This window comes from Thunnus albacares, chromosome 2 (genome assembly GCF_914725855.1).
Source record: "Thunnus albacares chromosome 2, fThuAlb1.1, whole genome shotgun sequence".
Lineage (NCBI taxonomy): Eukaryota > Metazoa > Chordata > Actinopteri > Scombriformes > Scombridae > Thunnus > Thunnus albacares.
This window is the reverse complement of record NC_058107.1, coordinates 11,558,099-11,566,399: the sequence shown is the minus strand read 5'-3', so window position 1 is coordinate 11,566,399 and position 8,301 is coordinate 11,558,099.

Sequence of the window (8,301 nt, the reverse complement as noted above, 5' to 3'; positions counted from 1 at the left end):
TTCTGGGTTTTTCTTCTGTTTCCCTTGTGTGTTCATGTGCTCCTCCACACCTGCCCTGCATTTGGACTCGTTAGCCCTGCCCTGCTGTCTTCCCCACACCTGCCCTGTGTTAGCCTCGTCAGCCCTGCCCCGCTCCCTGTGTGTCCTCAGCCAATCAGCTCCCTGTATGTTCATTCCCCTCTCCAGTTCTCCACCCATCTCCCCACCTGCACCTCATCTCCTTGTTAGTTCAGTTTCTTTAAGTTCGGGTTTTCTGTTCAGTCTTTGTTGGATCGTTTTGTGTTGTTCCTTCTGTTAGTTCTGTTCAGCCCTGTTTACCTGTCCGTGACCATCCACAATTAAAAGAGTTTTTCATCATATCTGCATTCCGGCCTCTGCGTTTGGGTCCACTCCTGCTTCCCCGAGCCTGACAGAACGATCCAACCAGTAATGGACCCAGCAGAGACAAACTGTTTTCAAGGAACCCGTCTGGCACTGGGGGGACCTCGATCAGCCAGACGGGCCTCCAAGCTTGCCAACCACCAGCGCTGCCATTCGGCTTCCACTCCAGACATTCCAGCTCAGATGACTTTGCTGAAGTACTTTTATTATCAGTTATCTAAGACTGCTAGCAAGGAGCCAGCTAGCCAGCAGCCTGCCACTCCTGAGCCAGCACCAACCCAAAACCCCTACCTGGGCACCCGGTTGGCTCTGGGAGGCCCTTGGAGCGCCAGCCAGAGGTCCGGTCGTCAACGCAGACGACCACACCGTTCCTTGGGTCACCTTGCCACCTGGCCTGTCCTCTCCAGCGCCTCAGAGTCTCCGCGCCCCAGAGTCTCTGCTCCCCAGCGTCCCTGCTGGCGTGCAGCAACCCTCCGTCCCTGCTGGCGTGCAGCAACCCTCCGTCCCTGCTGGGCCAGCGCAGCTATCCCTTGTTCCGGAGCTGTGCCAGCCCCCCGTTCCAGAGTCTGCAGCATCCCCTGTTGCGTCTCCGCCCGAGTCTGCAGCATCCCCTGTGGCGTCGCCGCCCGAGTGTGCAGCATCCCCTGTGGCGTCGCCGCCCGAGTGTGCAGCATCCCCTGTGGCGTCGCCGCCAGAGTCTGCCTGTCTTGCCTCCAGGCCATCCCCCTGAACTTTATGGCTCTGCCTCTGTCCAGCCCCCTGGCCGTCCACCTGGACTCTTATGCTCTGCCCCTGTCTGGCCTCAGACTTTCTACCTGAGTGCCATCTCCCTGGCTCCCAGTGTCCTGGCCATCTGCCTGTGCACCATCTTCCTGGTTCCCCATGTCCTGGCCCTTCCTGAGCACCACCTCCTTTGCTCCCTGCATGCTGGCTACCTACCCCTGCGCCACTTCCCTAGCTACCTGCTCTTTCATGGCCTATGGACTGTCACTTTTGGCCTCCTCCTCCCCCCGTCTTGCGTCGGCCGTCCATCCTGTGTCCCTTGGTGGTGTTTGTGGGACGTCTGGGATCTGTCCCTTAAGGGGGGGGGGTTCTGTCACATCTTGCCTGGACTTTGGCTGTTTTTTTGGTCTTATGTTGTGTTCTGTGGGCTCTCCTGGTTTTGCACGTCTGTTTAGTCCCTCAGTTCATAGGGTTTTCTTGTATGATTTGGGTGGTGGCTTTTAGAGGATTGAATCATTAGTTTGTTGGGTTGTGTGCTTGGGTTTGTGTTTGTGCTTGGTTTTGGATGGGTTAGTATAGATGGCATTGAGTTTGTTTTCTGGGTTTTTCTTCTGTTTCCCTGTTCAGTATTTGTTGGATCGTTTTGTGTTGTTCCTTCTGCTAGTTCTGTTCAGCCCTGTTTACCTGTGACCATCCACAATTAAAAGAGTTTTTCATCATATCTGCATTCCGGCCTCTGCGTTTGGGTCCACTCCTGCTTCCCCGAGCCTGACACTTTAAATCCTTCATGTTCCTGTCTGTCTTCTTCCTACCTCTCCCATCCCATCTTCCTTCATTTTCCTCTCCACTTTTTCTATCCTTCATCTCTTATTCTATGATTTTCAACCCTTTCCATCTTTCATCTCCTTCTCCGGTCCACCCTTTCTCTCCTTCATCCTCCACCCTTAACATCTCCACTCTTCCTCTCCACTTTCCCTCATACTCCTTCCATCCTCATTATTTCTTTTCCCTCTTCACCCTTTCTTTTATTTCCTATCCTTTACATCTCCATGCTTCTTATCCTTATCCTTATCCTACGAGTCATAAACCAGTTACTGAAACATTAGAAACAGAAGCTGACAGGACATCAATGCCTTCTGTTAACTGACTTTTGTGATGGCGCGCTGCTGCCAAACTGTACGGACCCCTATCCCACCATTGGACTGTTTCCGGATTTCAAAAACTGCTCTGGTCCTTTACTTGAGCCTGTCGACCCTGTGGGAGCTTCTTTGGAGGACGCCTCAGGAAAGACGCTGTATAAGTTGATGGTTAAAACCTTGAACCAGAACAAACTGAATGGACGCAGTGACACCCCGTGGAGGACTTATCTGGACTTAGACCCTGACGTCAAACCAGCATGGAGGTCTTTGTATAAACCTCCTTTAACAAAGAAACATGCGGACTTGCAGTGGAGGATCCTACATAGCATTGTAGCAGTGAACTCTTTTTTATCTCTGTTATTAATGCTGCTGTGGAGGAGAAATGCCCCTTCTGCAGCCAAAGAGAGACGGTGTTTCACTGTTTCTCAGAGTGCTCTCGTCTGACGGCTCTGTTTGTGTTGTTGGAAACCATTTTTAGCAGATATGGAGAAATTTTTATGAAGCAGGTTTTTATTTGTGGTTTTAAATACACTCGCCAACAGAAGAACAAGTGTCAGATATTGAACTTTGTTTTGGGACAGGCAAAGATGGCGGTGTATGTGAGCCGCAGGAGGAAGGTGGAGGAAGAGCTGAATGTTGATGTGGTTCCTGTTTTTGTCAGAATGGTGAAGTCCAGACTGCTGGTAGAGTTTAGTTTTTACAGAGCTGCTCATGACCTGGAGACTTTCCAGCTGATTTGGGGTTATGGGGGGGTGCTCTGCTCTGTAATAGATGGACAGTTGAGTTTTGGACATGTGCTGATGTAACTTTGATACCTGATATGTAATTATATAATGTATGTGTTAATGTAGTGTATTACGTTTTTTTTACAGTGTACATAGTGGATAATAAATGTTGAGTTTAAAAATCAATCATCCTCCACCCTTAACATCTCCACTCTTTCTCTCCGTCATTCTTCTTATTTTCCCTTTCATACTCCTTCCGTCCTCCTAATTCTTCCCTTTCCCTCTTCACCCTTTCTCTTTTATTTTCTATCCTTTACATCTCCATGCTTCCTATCCTTATTCTCATTTCCTATACCACTCCACCCTCTACCTATCCTGCTCCTCCATCTTCCCTCCTTTCTGTCCCTAATTCTTCCTTCCTTCCTTTCCACACTTCCTCTCATCTCCCTTTCTCCTGTCAACCTTTTCTTTCCTAAATCTTCCTCCCTCTCCCATCCAAGCTTCATCTTTCTTCTTTCCTCTCTACCCTTTAAATCCTTCATGTTCCTGTCTGTCTTCTTCTTTTTTCTCTTATCCATCCGTCCCTTCATCTCCCCTCCACTCTTCCTCTCCTTCATTTTTTCCCTTCCATGCTCCTCTCATCCTCCTCCTACATTCCTTCATTTTCCTCTCCACCCTTTCTATCCTATTTCCTCTTTTACATCTCCACACTTCCTAACTTTAATCTTGTTTCCTATATCACTCTACCTTCTATCATCCAGCTCCATCTTTTCTTCCTCTATCCTTTCTCTCCTTTACCTTCTTTCAACTGTATGTAATTTTCCTCCCTTTCCTTTACCTCCACCCTTCACTTCCTTCTCCCTCCCACTCCCCTCAACTGTTCCTCTCCTACATCTTTCTCACTCTTCCACTTTTTTCCTTTAGACATCATCCTTTTCTCTCATTTCTTTATTCAGTCACTCTCTCCATCTCATATCACTCCCTAACTTGTCTATTCTTCCTCACTTTCATATTTTCTCTTTCATCTTTCCACTCTTCACCTCCTTCAACTCATATTCTTTATTTTCCATTCCTCCTGTCCTCCATCTTTCTCTTTTAACCCTTCCATCCTTCCTGTCCTTTATCTCCTACCTTTACACTATTCTTTTTCTTGATTCTTCAACCATCCACCCTTTCTCTTCATCATCTTCCTTCATTTTCCTCTGCACTTTTTCTATCCTTCATCTTATTCTTCGATTTTCAACCCTTTCCATCTTTCATCTCCTTCTCCAATTTCTCTCCTTCATCCTCCACCCTTAACACCTCCACTCTTCCTGTCCTTCATTCTTCTTACATTCCCTTTCATACTCCTTTCATCCTCCACATTATTTCCTTTCACTCTTCACCCTTTCTTTTATTTCTTGTCCTTTACATCTCCATGCTTCTTTTAATCTTGTTTCCTATACCTTTCCACCCTTTACCTATCCTGCTCCTTCATCTTCCTCTCTATCCTTTCTCTCCTTAATCCCTCTGTTTCACCCATCTACTTTTCCTTTCCTTCATATTCTATCATCTTCTACTGTTTGTATCTTTAAACTTCCTTAGTTTTTCTCTCAGCCTTTCTATCCTTCATGGATGGGAAGTAGGGTTCTCTCTCATCCTTCTTCACTTGATTTTCCTTTCTTTCTTCTTCCTTCCTTCCTCTGCTATCCATCCATTGTTTTTTCTTTTCCCCCTCTAACCTTTCTATCATTCATGGATAAGAGGATTTTTTATCTTCCTTTAACCATCCCTCCTTTCTGTCCCTAATTCTCCTTATTTCCTTTCCACCCTTCCTCTCATCTCCCTTTCTCCTGTCAACTTTTTCTTTCCTCAATCTTCCTCCCTCTCCCCTCTCCCAAGCTTCATCTTTCTTCTTTCCCCTCTATCCTTTAAATCCTTCATGTTCCTGTCTGTCTTCTTCCTACCTCTCCCATCCCATCTTCCTTCATTTTCCTCTCCACTTTTTCTATCCTTCATCTCTTATTCTATGATTCTCAACCCTTTCCATCTTTCATCTCCTTCTCCGATCCACCCTTTCTCTCCTTCATCCTCCATCCTGAACACCTCCTCTCTTTCTCTCCTTCATTCTTCTTACTTTCCCTTTCATACTCCTTCCATCCTCATTATTTCCTTTCCCTCTTCACCCTTTCTCTCATTTCTTGTCCTTTACATCTCCATGCTTCTTATCTTTAATCTTGTTACTCACTCTCTCCATCTCATCTTACTCCCTAACTCATCTACTCTTTCACCTCTCCACCCTCCATCTCCTCCAACTCATTCTTTATTTTCCATTCCTCCTGTCCTTTATCTCTTACTTTTACACTATTTTTTTTCTTGATTCTTGAACCATCCACCCTGTCTTCCTTCATTTTCCTCCACTTTTTCTATCCTTCATCCTCCACCCTTAACACCTCCACTCTTTCTCTCCTTCATTCTTCTTACTTTTCCTTTCATACTCCTTCCATCCTCCACATTCCTTCCTTTCACTCTTCACCCTTTGTCTCTTATTTCCTATCTTTTACATCTCCATGCTTCTTATCTTTAATCTTGTTTCTTACACCATTCCACCCTCTACCTATCCTGCTCCTTCATCTTCCTCTCTATTTTCTCTCCTTAATCCCTCTGTTTCACCCATCCACTTTTCCTTTCCTTTATATTCTATCATCTTCCACCGTTTTATCTTTAAACTTAGTTTTTCTCTCACCCTCTCTCCTTTACACCTCTACTCTTACTGTCTTTTTCTTTCTTTCTATTAAATGTTCCTTCCACTTCCTTCCCCTGTACCTTTCTATCCATCATCTCTTCTTCCACTACTTTTCCTTTCCATCTTCATCTCCATCATTTTTCCTTCATGGATGGGAGGTAGGGCTCTCTCCCATCCTCCTTCACTTGATTTTCCTTTCTTCTTCCTTTGCCATCCATCCACCCTCCCTCTCCTTTCTTTTTCCTTTTTTTCTTTTACCTCTCCACCTTCTCTATTTTTCTCTTCCTTGCCCTACCATCCTTCCTGTCCATTTTCCTTCCTTTCCTTACATCTTTTGTTCCTTTACCTCTTCATCCTTTCAATTCTTCATGAATGGAAGGGATTTTTTATAATCTTCTTTCATTTAACATCCACCCTTCTTTTTTATTTACATCTCCACCTTCCTGTCCCTTTTCCTTCATTTCTTCATGTCCCTGTCTCTCATCAACTTTTCCTCTCTTCCTTCTTCCTCCTTCTCCCATCCACCTCTCTTCTCCATCATCTTCTATCTTTCACATTTCCCCCTGTACTCTTATTCATTTTCTTCCTTTTCCTTCTTCATATTCCTTTCTCTATTTCTCAAACACACCATTTCTATAATTCCTGTCTTTCATCTTCCTTCTTCTCCCCTCAACCCTTCCTATCTATCTCTTTGTTCTTTCACTCATTTCTTCACCAACTCACTCTCTCCATCTCATCTCACTCCCTAACTCATCTACTCTTCCTCACTTTCATGTTTTCTTTCACCTCTCCACCCTCCATCTCCAACTCCTATCCTTTTATTCTACATTCCTCCTCTATTTCATCTTTCTTGTTTTACCCGTCCATCCTTCCCCTCCTTAATCTTCTGTCTTTACTGTTTTTCTGTTTATTGATCTCCTTTCCTGTCCTTAATTTTCCTTCATTTCTTCATCTCCCTGTCTCTCATCAACTTTTCCTCTCCTCCCTCTTCCTCCCTCTCCCATCCACCTCTCTTCTGTCTTCCTGTCATCCTTTCTTTCCTTTACCTTCTTTCAACTGTATCTGTAATTTTCCTCCCTTTCCTTTACCTCTCAAGGAGGACTCGTGATAAGTGCGTGGAAGTTGTTCAACTTTCTGTTGGGCCAAGCTAAGATGGCCATTTATATCAGCAGAAAGAACAAGATAAATGGTTCTTTGGACTTTGATGTTATCACCATACTGATCAGAATGATAACAAGCAGACTGAAAATTGATCACAACTATTACAGGTTGATGAATGATCTGGACTGTTTTGTCTCTGTGTGGTGTTATAAAAATGTTCTGTGCTCCATTGATGAGGAGGAGCTCTGCTTTGGACGCATGCTGGGCTGAATCTGGTGTTGTTTTTTAATGCTTGTTGATCTGATGACTAGATAAATAAAGGTGTTTTAAAAATTCAAAAAAAAATTCTCTTCCTTCTTCCTCCTTCTCCCATCCACCTCTCTTCTCCATCATCTTCTATCCTTTACATTTAAGTCAAGGCTATCGGAAGGGATTATCTCTAAAAATGTTCATTTAAACAGACATGTTGACGCAGATGACAGTTAGTATTTATCATGGGGCAACAAAGCAGATCTGAATAATTGTCCTACAGATGTTTTTAAGATGAATCCACTACACCACTGAAAGAAAATTCATCTGCAAGTATTTTGATGATAAATCAATTGTTATAGTAATTTATTAAGAAATAATACCAAACATTCTCTGTTTCCAGCCCTTCACACATTAAGCTTTCCATTGTTTTATATCAGTGTAAGTTGAAGAGTTTTTTGGGGGGATTGGACTGTTTGGAAAAAAACGAGCAATGTGCAAACATGGGCTCTGGGGAACTTGTGCTGTGCATTTTTCACTATTTTCTGACATTTTGTAGACTAAACAATTGTAAAAATAATTGATAGATTACTTGACTCTGAACATAATAGTCAGCCTGAACTGAATCCCTCTTTTTTTTTTTTCCCCAAACAATTTCCCTACTGATAGCCCAGTAGCAGGATCCCCAAAATTTAAGCTAAAGTTGCATAGAGTTGAATAAGTAAATAACCAATTAATATGAGTACAATGAAGTTGGTCTTTATATTTGTATGGGAATTCAATTGCTTTTGTGCCTTAAGTTGTCTGTGACGAAGTGTATTCCCCAAAATGTTGAACTATTCCTTTAATTTTCTGCCAAACCATTTTTTCTTGAAGAAAAAACTTTTTGAACTAAATGTTAACTGTTTGTTATGAAACAAATGACATTCATTCTTTCTTTGATAAAATAACATTGACATTTTAACCCTTAATGTCAAGCTTTACACAAGCAACTGAAAGCTTCCATAAGGCAACAGGACTTCACCATGACACTTGTATGAAATTGCCAGCAAGTGTGTGAACATTTTTCAACAGGCTTTTGTACGACATTCATAATACATTACAGTTCTCTACTTACATTACAAGCTTTTCACCAGTTCATGTAATCTTCCTGTCTTACTGTTACGTCCCTGCTGCGTCTTTGCAGAACTGCGACCTGTCTGGCTGTGATCTACAAGAAGCAAACCTGAGAGGATCCAACGTGAAAGGAGCCATTTTT